Here is a 14770-nt window from a genome sequence, read left to right as displayed (position 1 = left end):
GGATCCATCTAAGATAAAGTCCATTAGAGATCTGCCACCCCTGAAGAACAAAAATGAAGTCATGAGTTTGCTCGGGAGGTTAAACTACATCAGTAGGTTCATTGCTCATCTCACAACCACGTGCGAGCCCATCCTTAAGTTGCTGAAAAAGGATGCCGCTATCAGTGAACGGACGATTGCCAAAAAGCTTTTGACAGGATCAAAGATTATCTGTCAAAATCCCTTGGACTAGTCCCACCTGAACCTGGTAGGCCTTTGTTTTTATATCTATCAGTGATGGATAATTCCTTTGGATGAATTCCGGGGCAACATGATGCAACATGCAAAAAGGAACAGGCAATCTATTATTTGAGCAAGAAGTTCACCAATTATGAGGTTAAGTACACCCTTTTAGAAAGGACATGTTGTGCCTTAACTTGGGTCGCTCAGAAGCTAAGACATTATCTTTTGGCCTACACTACTTACCTCATATCCAGAATGGATCCTTTGAAGTACATCTTCCAAAAGCCAATGCCCACTGGCAGGCTCGCAAAATGGCAAATCCTGCTCACAGAGTTCGACATCGTTTATGCTATTCGCACCGCAATGAAAGCACATGCTTTGGAAGATCATTTGGCAGAGAATCCAGTTTATGATGAGTACATTCCACTTAGCACATACTTCCCAGACGAAGAGGTCAACTCAATAGAGGAAGTAGTTCCAGACGATAACCCTATATGGAAATGTATTTTCATTAGGCTATCAATATCAATGGAGTTGGGATCGGGGCAATCCTCATCTCACCTATTGGACATCATTACCCTACAACGGCCCGACTTCAGTTCTTCTGTACCAATAATATAGCAGAATATGAAGCTTATATCATGGGTCTGAAAATGGCCATCGATCTGGATGTGCATGAACTATTGGTTATAGGAGATTCTGACTTGCTTATCCGATAAGCCCAAGGTGAATGGGAGACTCGAGACATCAAGCTTATTCTGTATAGACAATGTGTGCAAGACTTGAGCAAAAGATTCAAATCAATCGAGTTCAGGTACAATCCCAAATTTTACAATGAGCTAGTCGATGCCTTGGCTACTTTAACCTCGATGTTCCCTTATTTAGGCAACACTCATATTGATCCACTTGAAATCCAAGTTCGGAATCAACATGGTTACTGCAATACAATTGAGACAGAACCAGATGGTGAACCATGGTATCATGACATAAAACGATTCCTAAAAATAAGAGAATATCCAGAGCATGCCAAAGGGGATCAAAAAAGAACTATAAGTCAGCTCGCCAGTGGTTTCTTCCTTAATGGGGAAATTCTGTACAAGAGGACCCAAATTTAAACTTGTTGATATGCATAGATGCCACAGAAGCTGAGCGGATCATGAGTGAAATGCATTCGGGGGCATGCAAACCTCGCATAAATGGATATGTTTTGGCGAAGAAGATTCTGCGGGCAGGGTATTATTGGTTTACTATGGAGCGCGATTGCTTCAGTTTTGCTCGCAAGTGTCACTAATGCCAGATTCATGGTGACCTAATTCACTCGCCTCCTTCGGTGTTGCATCCCATGTCCTCTCCTTGGCCTTTCGTTGCTTGGGGAATGGATGTTATTGGGCCAATCGAGCCAAAGGCTTCAAATGGGCATAGATTCATTTTGGTTGCAATTCAATACTTCACCAAGTGGGTGGAGGTTGTCACTTTCAAAGCAGTCACCAAGAAAGCAGTGGTAGACATTGTTTACTCCAACATCATCTGTCGCGTTGGTATCCCAAAGACCATTATCACTGACAATGCAGCCAATCTAAATAGTCATTTGATGAAGGAGGTATGCGAACAATTTAAAATCATGCATCGCCATTCTACCCCTTACCTACCAAAAGCCAATGGAGCCATTGAAGCGGCGAACAATAACATCAAGAAGATTCTTAGAAAGATGATCCAAGGTTCTAGGCAACAACATGAAAAGTTGCCTTTTTTCTCTTTTGGGATATCGCATGACTGTTCGCATATCTATTAGTGCAACTCCGTATCTACTTGTATATGGAACTAAAGCTGTAATACCAGCAGAAGTCGAAATTCCATCTCTCCAAATCATTGTGGAATCGGAGATTGAAGATACTGAGTGGGTCAAGACCTGATTAGAATAACTATTGTTAATTGATGAAAAACGGCTAATAGCAGTGTGTTTTGGCCAGTTATACCAGCAAAGAATGGCACGCGCTTACAATAAGAAAGTGTGCCCAAGGCAGTTTGAGGTAGGCCATCTGGTTTTGAAACACATCCTTCTGCACCAGGTAGAAGCTAAAGTAAAGTTCACCCCGAACTGGAAAGGACCCTACATCATCAAGAAAGTGTTACCAAAAGGGGCCTTGCACTTAGTAGATGAAGAAGGACGGGTACCAGACATGACTATTAATGTAGATGCAGTCAAAAGATATTATGTCTGATATATACCCACTGTAGAATTTTCACGCATTGATTTTCTCAGATCGAAGTGACGAAGGCTATCATTTGCTCGCTATTCCAAATAGGTGTCACCCTTCTGTTAATCCTTTTGAGCCATATTTGTCTTCCTTGTTTCTCACTTTTTGGAACCTATGTACTTGTAAAAAAAGCCAAACAACAAATCTCTGAGTCATTGAACTACGTCCGACCTGATTCCGAAAGGATACGTAGGCAGCCTTACCCTGGGTTCGGTCCCATCAGAACAAAAAATCCATATTCCCAATAATCCAAAACTGGGGCAGAAGTTTGTTTTATTTCACGGTTTTCCTGTAAAAACGGTTCCAAAAGTTGTAATTCGTTTCAAGGTTCATTTCGCCTTTTTACCTTTCAGGAACTTCTGATTGATAATTTTTGAGAATGTTTGAAGTCCCCATGCTAAGGGCGTTGTTCAACCTCCCTCATGCAGTATCTTAGTCAAAATAAGAGAAGAAAAAAAGAAAAAAAAAAGAAATGAGAGAGTCTTATCAGTGAAAACCCGTACGGGCACTATAAGGCGACAGTGAGCAGAGAAATGAGAGAGTCTTATTGGTGAAAACCTAGATGGTCACCATAAGGCAACGGTTAGTATAGAAATGAGAGAGGTTAGTTAGCGAAAACCCGCAAAGGGTACTACTAGCTGAATGAGGGTCTTCAATTCTCCGGCATGAGCACAACCAAGACAATTTCAAGATGAACATTTGCGGTGGATTTTGATAATTAGACAGCTCAGACGTATCAAGCGTCCAGTGCAAAATGCATGTCATGATTCATTAAAGTCGGCACATACCTCTAGATAAGTCTCCCTATTCCTTTCTCCGAAAGGGACACCTTTTATTTAAGCACAGTTCTTTTTCGCTTCCAATTGTTATTCTATTTTTACCCATAATTTTTCTTTGAGTCCCTTTCGGTCTAATCCTGCATCAAAATTGAAGCAAAGAAAGTGCTGCAAAACTGGCTACAGTTTCCCCATAATGTCGAGCACAATTTGGGGCATATATGGCATGGATGAAGGCACGAATCCATCTATGATCTCATTTGATAAGGCGAACAAAATGTCTCAATGAAACTGAAAAGGTCGCCTAAGCAAGACCTGCTTCATGAGAAAAGTTGATAAGCACTACGGACACAAATTGATACTAGGTGCAAGACAACTATGCTTGATTTTAAAGAAAAATAGCCTTGCCTTAGAGATAAGGGTAGCGGTACCATGGACATCTGGGTATGAAACAGTTGGGGGCAACATTGGAAAGCCAAGGTCTCCAGAAAATTATACAAAGAAGTTGAGCATCTCGGTACCACACTGAAAGAATCGGTTCTTCGACAGTAGTGGCCGTGAATCAAACTACTCAAGGAATCAAGGCATCAAGGCCACAAACCAACCACCACTTTGAAAACTCACAAATTTTCTTCGTTTGAAGCAGAAAATAAGCAGTGTAGAATGTCGATTTTAAAAGAATGAATGACACCAAACGTAAGCTCCTTAAAATCTCCATTTTCTTTTATTTTCAGCATGCATCACTATTGTTCACACCTCCCATTTTTGTAGCTTAACTCAGGTAGAATCCTTTTGCCTAGGAGGATCCAGCTCATAGTTCCGAGTAAAAGTACTCTTTGCTCAGGGTGTTTTACGTAGCTTAACTCAGGTATAACCATTTTGCCTAGGGGGGTCCAGCTCATAGTTTCGGGTAGAAGTACACTTTGCTCATGTTATTTTACGTAGCTTAACTTAGGTAGAATCATTTTGCTTAGGGGGATCCAGCTCATAGTTCCGGGTAGAAGTACACTTCGCTCAGGTTGTTTTACGTAGCTTAACTCAGGTAGAATTATTTAGCCTAGGGGGATCCAGCTCATAGTTCCGGGTAGAAGTATCTTTGCTCAGGTTGTTGAATATAGCTTAACTCAAGTAGAACCATTTCGCCTAGGGGGATCCAGCTCAGAGTTCTGGGTAGAAGTACACATCGCTCATGTTGTTTTAAGTAGCTTAACTCAGGTAGAACTATTTCACCTAGGGGAATCCAGCTCATAGTTCCGGGTAGAAGTACACTTCGCTCAGGTTGTTTTACGTAGCTTAACTTAGGTAGAACCATTTCGCCTAGGGGGATCCAGCTTATAGTTCCGGGTAGAAGTACATTTCGCTCAGGGTGTTTTAATATAGCTTAACTCAGGTAGAACCCTTTCTCCTAGGGGAATCCAGCTCATAGTTCCAGGTAGAAGTACTCTTTGCTCAGGGTGTTTTACGCAGCTTAACTCAGGTAGAACCATTTCTCCTAGGGGGATCCAGCTCATAGTTTCGGGTAGAAGTAATCTTCGCTCAGGTTGTTTTAAGTAGCTTAACTCAGGTAAAATCTTTTTGCCTAGGGGGATCCAACTCATATTGTCGGGTAGAAGTACTCTTCGCTCCGGTTGTTTTCATAGCTTAACTCAGGTAGAACTTTTTCGCCTAGAGGGATTCAACACTTTATCAATAATACAAGGCTCCAACCCCTGGTTACATTTCTTCCTGGTAATACAGGGTGCTAACCCCCGATTACGTTTCCCTTCAGTAATACCGGATACCATCCTCTAATTCCATTCCCTTTGGTAACGCCGAGTACTACCCCGTGGTGGCATATCTTCACATAGTAGTTTATACTACTGTCTTTGTCTTTCTTTCAGTGAATTAGATCATCTAAAGCTTTCTCTAATAACTCACAAAATTTTCCTAGTGCCAGACTAGGGAAGAAAAAATTTGTTCGTTTTGTTTGTTTTTGATGGCTTTGCAGGACCCTGCCGTAAAGCACATATTGTAGAGTTTAAAGCTGGCAATTTCAGTTCTCATTAGAAGAAAGAAGATTGTTGATCATAAGATAGTTGGAGTTAGTTTCGATGAGGTGTCAACAACTCGGCTTCTCAAGATTCATCTTTTCAAGTTCTGAGTAGGAAAATCAAGCAATCGAGAATGAACCATAATTTTTTCTTCAAAAAAGGCATTAAGATCCAATATAATGTCAACACAAGCGAGAAGGTCAAGAATTAAGATTTGACTCTAGAAGACACATAGATAGGAATTTTGTAATATTAGTTTGCAGACATATGTAACACTCTCCTCTTTTTCTTTTGATGTAAGAAGCGAGTAACAGTAACAGCAACAACAGTCTTAACTCTAGTGTTTGGTAGTCCCAACTACCAAAAATTTTCCAGAACTACATAGACCTGATTTCTTTATAGCTAAGGATATGTAGGCAACCTCAGAAGCAAGGTTCGGTCACAACCTTTCTCAAAATGCTTCCATTGGAGTGATATGTGAGCAAAAATTATCCATGACATTCAATTGTCTTTGCATGAAAGCTCTTCATGTTCTCGAGCAAAGAGGGGCAGTTGTAAATGCCTAATATTTGCCCTATTCTTTTTCTTCTACATTATATATACATATATATATATATATATATATATATATATATATATATATATATATATATATATGTGTGTGTGTGTGTGTGTGTGTGTGTGTGCGTGTGTGTTTGTTCTTATTTGTATATGTATAGGTTTTAATAGTTGATTAATGGTTTGATAAATGGGGTAAGGATTGGACTAGTGTATTTTAATTAAAATTGAGCCAAAATTGGCCCAAAATTTGATCCCATTTCAGCCATACCCAGTCCATTAGGTGGTTGGCCAAGAAAGAGCTCAAAACGACGTAGTTTTGTCTTGAAACTACGTCGTTTCACTTAGTGACTCAGAGATCAATCTCATCCATCCATGATATTTGATCCAATTTCCCTCATTTTTTCTCCCAAGAGGTATATAAGCCCTCTAAAATCAGAAAAATGGGCCATTTATCCCATAATCCCAAACCCTAAAACCCTAGCTTCTCCTTCTTCACTCTTTCTTTCTCCACCGTCGCTGCCCATCTCCCACGGTGGCGCCGCCGTCCTCCGGCTGCCAAAAACCTTCCAACCAATGCCATTCTCTTCATCTCCTCCTTCTCTACCCTAATCTAAGTCCCAAATCCCTCGTATCCTTCTTAAATGCCGCAAATCTTCGAAAGAACCGACACCCTAGCCGCCTTCCTCAGATTTGTCAAGTTGAGACCTTACCACCACTTAATATCTACATGAGTGTGTAGGTTTCCCCCTAATCTACCATTATTTCATGGTTCGAAGTAGAAACTCCGGTGGCTCAATTCCGGCGGGTTGCGGGCCATTTCTACTTTGGCTCGAACAAGCTTTTCTTGTTGTTGAGTTTGTTATTCAACTTTTTTGATTGGAGTTTATAGTCATGGGCCAGCAACAACAAGAGCATGTCCGACGTCAAAACTTCAACCACCACTTCCCGAATCACCTCCACTACCATTAACCACCACCAAACGCATCGAACCTTTTTTCTTTTTCTGTTATTGAATTAAAGGTGCTCGTTTCCTTCTAGCACAACGCCAAACTTGTCTATTTTGGCGCCTGCTAAGAGGAAACATGCGCTTCAAGGTAAGCCATCCACCATCCGTCGCCCCCGGCATCCGTCTCGTTGCTCGATTTGGCATTGAATCCCTCTGTATGGTAAAACATCAATTTCCTTTTTCTATTTTTATCTTTTCTAATTTTTTGCTTTTGTATTTAGTATTAGTTCTAAGGTTTAATTTCCATTAATATTTCTGTTATTTATGTGCAATGAGTATTAGTTTTTAATTACATTTTACTTTATAAATGTGAATTTAAATTCTTCGACATAGCCGGTCGAGTAGTTCGTTATTGTCTGTTAGTTCTGATTTTTGGTTCTTCGAACTAGCCGGTCGACTATTTCGTGTGGATCTGTTAAGTTTGAACGTTCAGTTCTTTGACCTAGCCGGTCGACTATTTTTTTTTGTCTGTTAGCTCTGATTTTTGGTTCTTCGACCTAGTCGGTCGAATAGTTAAGTCTTTATGCTAATTTCATGAAAAAACAAAAGATTAGTTGAATTGTTTATATAGTTAGTCGTATATTTAGTTGTTAGTATAGTTTAGCGATGTTCATTTAATTTCTATTTCAAGCATTAGCTTGTGAAATTCAGTTGTTGTTCCATGTTAGCTTGCACAAATCGAATTCATTTTAATCTAGTTTGTCTGAATACTTAGTTCGATTGCATTTTGAGTATTGTTTCTACTTTGCTAGTTCATATTTGGTTGAAGTTTTAGTGTATAAGCTTAATTTCAGTCTTGTAAAGATAAAGGCTGAATAAATGAGTTTAAAGTACGTATTTATTGGGTATTTTACTGTTTAAATATGCTGGAAATGCAACTGCTCTGCTTTGTGTCAGAATTTGGTGAATAGATGACTGTTTTGGCACACAAAAGTTAGTCCTTTTGGACAGATATTTGGTGAATCAAAATATATCCAAAAGGACTTATTTTTCCTATTTAAAGAGGTTATTCTTTTACACTAAGGACACGCACTCTATCACACATTGGTAGGACATAGTCTGAACATTTTTTACACTCTAAGAAAATACAAAACTTTGATAAACAATCAGCAGCTAAACATCGAAAAGTGAGCTGAAAAACTAAAAGTGTGTGAGTTCTTTCTTCCTTTCCTAAGTCGATGAGCTTTTGTTTTGAGTTTCTGGGTCATTTCGGGTTTAAAAGATTGTTGTTCGGCTGTTGTTTTCACTGCTGGAAGTTTGCTAGTTTTCCGTTATTCTCTAGTTTGTTTCTCTGGAGTTACATCTTTGCTGTAGTTTAATTTTCTGCCATTCAGGTAACTTTTAAATCTATTGTAATGCAGATTCTCGATATCGAATGACTGAAGATATGGATCTCTCATGGCTCTTTGAATTTGTTGATATACTTTACATGAAATGGATGTTATTCAGTGTGTTATTCATGTTTTAAGTATATGCTAGAATCGTAGAAGTTAGTTAAGTCACTTAAATTCCCTTTACATTCAAAGTTTTTTTCTGGGTTAAGGAAAATATAAAGACCTCATTTTTAACCATGTTTGTTTAATTGGGATTTTTTGTGATTTACTTTCAAGGTTCATGTATTAATGACTTGTAACTTCAAATGCCATAGTCAACATAATGTCTCCATGATAGTTGAGTTTTCTTCTCTTTAGCATTAAAAGCATTATTGGTTTGCTGATTTTATGCTTAGTAGCAGCCGTAACTTTGAGTTTTGACTAAATAGTTAAGGTGTTTATGTTGCTAATGGGTGTGTAGTCTGATTAGTGCCATGTTGGTGTAGAAGAGTAGAAATATTAGTTGGCCCTTAAGAAATAGTTGGTTAAAAATATAAAAATAGACAAAATATAATATTGGGTAGTGGGTTTGCAAAGTAGAAATGAAAGAATTGTTGGGCTGAAATACTAGGCCATCGTGATTAAGTCCAAACTATTTTAATGGATGGTTCATCTCCCTTTAGTAATTTCAGTAGGCCCATATCTTCTTAATAAGCTGTTGAGCCTTTTTGTAAATAATTCCAGCATCCCAATACCAAGTGTTTTCCATAGCTGGCCCATTTTCACTTGCTAACAAGGCTGATCCAACTTTGAACACCATGTTTGTCTCACAATTAATTTTCAATAAAAATCAGTTTTTCCTCTACAAATTAAAATAATTTAATCGCTTTCTTAATTAATTAATTTAAGCACTAGGCAATTAGTAGGCGTGCTTTAACTCACAAAATCACTTGCGTAGCATGACGTTTAGCTTACATTAAATTAATTCAATAATCTTATACCATACCCATTAGTTTTAGTTAATTTTTAACTTAATTAATCATTTGCTAAAATCGCGAATTCGCTTGCTAGTACGATAGTTGACTTTTTAATAATTTTCAAAAAATTAATTTTCCTCAAATATAGTAATTTTTTCAAAAAAGTAATAACGTACTAATAATTCTTTGTCATGACTGAGGATTCGCTTGTGTAGCGTTGTTATGACTAAATTGATAAATTTCGTCTCGATCACACATTCGCTTGCGTTGTGTGATAATGATAATTTAATTTTTTACTCAACTCATCTTTTAATAAATGTGAGCAATAAAAGCGGATAAGTAAAACACGAAAACCAATAAGGTATAGTTTATCCAAAATTAATTTAAAGCCAAATGTAGTCAATAAAGCGACCGTGCTAGAACCACGGAACTCGGGGAATGCTATACACCTTCTCCCCGGTCAATAGAATTCCTTATTCGGACTTTGTTTTCGTAGACCAATAATGATAGAGTCAAACCTTCCTTTGACTAGGGATGCAAATAAAAAGTGACTTGGAACATTCAAATAAAAAGTGACTTGGACACCCAAAATCAATTCCAAGTGGCGGCTGTGTAAACAAAATAATCCCTATTCCAAAATTGTCACTTTAATTGGAAAAACTCTTTAACCCACAAATCCATAATAGTGATTGTTTTCATGTTGGTTTACTACATAACTCAAGTTATTATTTACACTTTTTCTTGCCCAAGAATCTTTGATTTCAGGTCAAAATGTCTAACTCAGTGAATGCACCAGAAAACAATGGTCTGGAAGACCATGGAGAGAATGGTGTAGTTGTTCCAGGTGTCAACGTACCACGGCGAAACCCTGAGGATGCACTAGAGCCAATCCCTGTGGATGTGATCTCACGCAATGCCCAACATGTCGATATAAGCTCCCACACTAACAAGAGTATATGCTCAGAAAACCAACAAGAAGCTCAGAAAACCCCAACTCAGGAGGAATAAGAGGTTAGCCTTCACGTCATTTTTGAGATTTTGCAGGGACAACAGTTGGCGATTTCTCAACTGCAAAGCCACCAGAAAACTCCAAGCATAGCAGACCGGAAATGGCCCCTCGAGCCGAACAAGTGCCGAAAAGATCGAGAGACAACGGGTCAGCAACTAACCCCGCTATTATGAAGATACTCGAGGACCTCACAAAGAGGATCAAATAGGGTGAAAAAAAGATAGAAGCTAATGATAAAAAGGTGGAGACCTACAATTCAAGGGTCGATCAGATCTCAGGCGCACCCCCGATCCTGAAGGGTGTTGATTCAAAGAAATTCGTACAAAAACCATTCCCGTCAAGTGCGGCTCTGAAGCCCATCCCGAAGAAATTCAGAATGCCCGATCCCCTAAAGTACAATGGAACCTCGAATCCCAACGAGCACGTCACTGCTTACACTTGTGCCGTAAAGGGAAACAACCTAACAGATGATGAAATTAAATTCGTCCTGTTAAAGAAATTCAGGGAAACACTTTCAAAAGGGGCCATGATGTGGTAACTCAACCTATCCCCAAATCCGAAAGACTCGTTTGCCATGCTGGCAGATTCTTTTATAAAGGAACATGCTGGTTCCATCAAGGTCACTACAAGGAAGTCCGACGTCTTCAAAATCAAATAGAGAGAAAACGAGATATTGTGGGAGTTTGTGTCTCGCTTTCAAATGGAGAAAATGGAATTACCACCAGTCTCCGATGACTGGGAAGTATAGGCCTTCACCCAAGGTTTGAACTAACAAAGCTCGGTAGCTTCAAAGGAGCTAAAGTAGAACTTGGTTGAATATCCCGCCGTAACTTGGTCGGATGTCCACAATCGGTACCAACCGAAGATTAGGGTCGAGAACGAACAATTGGGAGCCCCCTCGGGCTCAGTATATCCTAGCAGGCTCTTGCCAAAGGAGACAAAGCCAAACAAGGAAAGGTACCAACCATACACTGAAGATCGAAGAAATGCCCTAAGGTGTAACATACCCCGAAACGACCGAAGGGCAGACCGAGGTCAGAACCCTCAAGGAATCGTGAGCAGAGCCAGATTTGACAGATACACAGGACTGATAGAGGTACCCTGATTAACTGAGTACAACTTCAATGTCGATGTTTCGAACATCGTATCTGCCATCGGCAAAATCAGAGACACCAGGTGGACAAAACCCATACTATCAGACCCGTCGCAAAGGAATCCTAACCTAACGTGCGAATTTCACGGCACACACGGTCATAGGACCGAAGATTGCAGACAGCTCCGAGAGGAAGTAGCCCGACTACTTAGCAAAGGGCACCTCCTAGAGTTCCTCAACGACCGAGCCAAAAATCAATTTCGGGAAAGAGAGAGAAAGAGGAAAAATGAAATAGAATAGCCACAACATGTCATCCACATGATCGTTGGAGGAATCGACATCCCACAGGAACCCATTATCAAAAGAACAAAAATATCCATTACTAGGGAAAAGCGAACTCGAGGTTACATACCCGAGGACGCTCTCACATTCAGTGACGAGGACATCGAGACCCTATCTCAGCCTCATAACGGTGCATTGGTAATTTCTTTTCTTGTGAATACATTTCAAATTGAATGTGTACTTGTGGATCTAGGTAGCTCAACCAACATTATCAGGTCGAGGGTGGTGGAGTAGCTCGGACTGCTCGACCAGATCGTTCCCACCTCTCGAGTCCTCAACGGATTCAACATGGCGAGCGAGACAACTAAAGAGGAAATTACCCTCACGGTCAACGTGGCCGGAACAACCCAAAATGCCAAGTTTCATGTCATCGAAGGAGACATGAGATACAATGCCTTGCTCAGAAGGCCATGGATACACTACATGAGAGCAGTACCATCAACCCTTCATCAAATGATGAAGTTTCCAACAAAGGACGGAATAAAAATGGTATACAGGGAGCAGCATGCTGCAAGAGAGATGTTCGCAGTGCACGATGTGGCACCGACATCGACACCTTAAATATCGAAGGAGCCAAAGGATAAGAAAATAGCGAAGTAGCAATCACAAGCTACATCCTCAGCTGCACTCGAGTGAACGAACAAAGGACCGTACCGCATCTCCAGAGCAAGCAGTTGAAGCATATCGAGGCTCGAAATGCCATCACAACTAAGGAATAAGCGCCTCCCTTTTTATTTACGTCTTACACTAACCTGTGTGTAGGTTCCCAGTTAGAAGAATCTAAGTACCTTCCATCTTGAAGACCTTAGGTTTTAAAGCATGTGTTGCACTTTTTTCCTTCGATCGGATTTTATCCCGAGAAGGATTTTACCAGCAAGGTTTTTAATGAGGCAACATCTTTATGCTACCTAAGGAGAACTTAATAAGTATTCAAGGCTTCTATTTAATCAACCTCGAATACTGGGGGCATCCCCCCAGGAGAGCACCTTCTCGAAGAAGTCAAGAGAAGCTAAAACGGGTATCGATAGGAAAATGATGTATCAGGCCAAACGGTTGAATGAACCGTGTCCGCGTAGAATAATTGAACCCTTGACGATGAAAACATGTATACTTGTACCAAGTAATCAAAGGAGTATCTCTTACCACCAAAAATGCTTCGCGCGTCAAAGAAGTCTGCTATTTTTACAAGAAACGGCCCCAGGGCCAGAAATTTCCCGAACACTCAGAGACTGATGTCAAAAACTCGAAGCGGTAAGATCTCCGGTCGGAGACTTTGAACTCGTAAGCCCCCAACGAGGAAACATCAAAGTTTACAAAGATCGGCTCCAGATCCAAAAAATCCCTCAATGTCTCGGGGACTGTTGCCGACTGTCACCCATCAAGCTGTCATAAACTCCAGGCCATAAGGCCCCGTGCGGACAACCTCGAGCTCATAAGACCTCCATAAGGCAATACCCAATTTGTAAGACCTCAAGAAAGGCATGAATTATACTTATACCAAGAATATGTAAGACCTCAAGCAAGGCATGAATTATACTTGTGCCAAGTAACCTATCTGTAAGACCTCAAGTAAGGCATGTTCAAATTTATAAGACCTTACAAAAGGCATAATCCCATCTTAAAGTTAAGGCTATATATTCGAACTTGTAAGACCACTAAAAAGGCATACCCTCGATATAGACACCGAAGCTACTTCACTCAGGGACTAAAATGCTATGGCCAAATACAATGACTCAGGTAATAAGGCTCCGGCCAAACTAACGCGACTCGGAGATGCCCGACCGTCGCCATAAAATCACAAGCCTTCAATTACTTTGAAAACACTTCGAAACGAATTGGTTAATCAAGCTACTATCGGCATAAGCAAAAGAGCTTCGATCATATCAGCTCCAAACATTAAAAAGGCTTCGAAACAATTCAGCCATTGAGCGAAACCTCTCGAGGTGATCATTTATCGTCACATAACGACTCACAATCAAGGTTCTTATCGAACCGTCGAAGAGTTGAGCGAACACAAAAACTTCAAAAAGTCTTTAACAAGGGAAAAATAAAGCCTACATTAGAGGTCGTACCGACCCAACGCGTAAGAGCCTAAGAGCCATCCTATATTAGAGGTCGTACCGACCCAATGCGTAAGAGCCACTATCGCCAACTTAAATTATAAGGTCATACCGACCTAATAAGACACTGTCACCAGATTAAATTAAAAGGTCGTACCGACCCAATATGTAAGAGCCACTTTCACCAGCTTAAATCAAAAGGTCTTACCGACCAAATGCAAAAACACCCACGGGCCAGACTAACAAGCCTCAGGGCCGATTTGAAAACTTAAGGGTTTTTACTCGAAGGCTAATTCATCTGGCTAATCATCGACAAAATGTCTAAAATTCAAAACAAAGAAAGACATACACAAGCACATGGAAATTCATGGAAGGAAAAAATTGAAAGGTTTCTTTATATATGCATATATGAAATAATGCAAGGCTACATTTACAATGCTCTCCGAGAGCCCTATACATACAATCAAAAAAATGGCCTATTCTATTTCCCCTCGGGGACTGCGGCCCCATTGGCCTCCCCCTCATTATCTTCGGCATAAGATACGAGTAATTTAGCGTCGTATTCATCTGCCTTGGCCTGCTAAATCTCTTCCGAGAGATCGAAGTCCCTAGCATGGATTTCCTCGAAGGTTTCATGTTGCGACCTAAACACTCACGCAAGTGTACGCGATCAACAAGTAATATAGTAACAAGTAAAGTATCATTCCCACGAGGACTTGTGATTAACTTATCAACTGATGCAAACTCAAACAATTATCGATTTAAGCTAATTCATTACCAAATACATAAATAACCAACTTAAAACTTGACTGGTAATTTAACAATAATACTACACAAAGTTACTACACCACTTATACAATTTTCTTTTAACAATTAATAAGAGAGATATTCTGGGGTCATGGGCTTGCTAGAGATCATGCTACGCTTTTAGCTTAAATATAATTTATTGAATTATCTAGGTTATTGATTATAGGGTTAATAATACCCATAAGAATCTGTCAATTTCTTATGCGCCTATTCAAGTTAAATTAATACCTATATTTCTATGGTATTAATATTAACTCAAATGCATTTACAAATCCTATTTCTCAACCAAGCAAGGCAATTAAGTATAGTTCTATCT

Source organism: Nicotiana sylvestris, chromosome 3, assembly GCF_000393655.2.
Source record: "Nicotiana sylvestris chromosome 3, ASM39365v2, whole genome shotgun sequence".
NCBI lineage: Eukaryota > Viridiplantae > Streptophyta > Magnoliopsida > Solanales > Solanaceae > Nicotiana > Nicotiana sylvestris.
Note: the sequence above shows the minus strand (reverse complement) of the source record.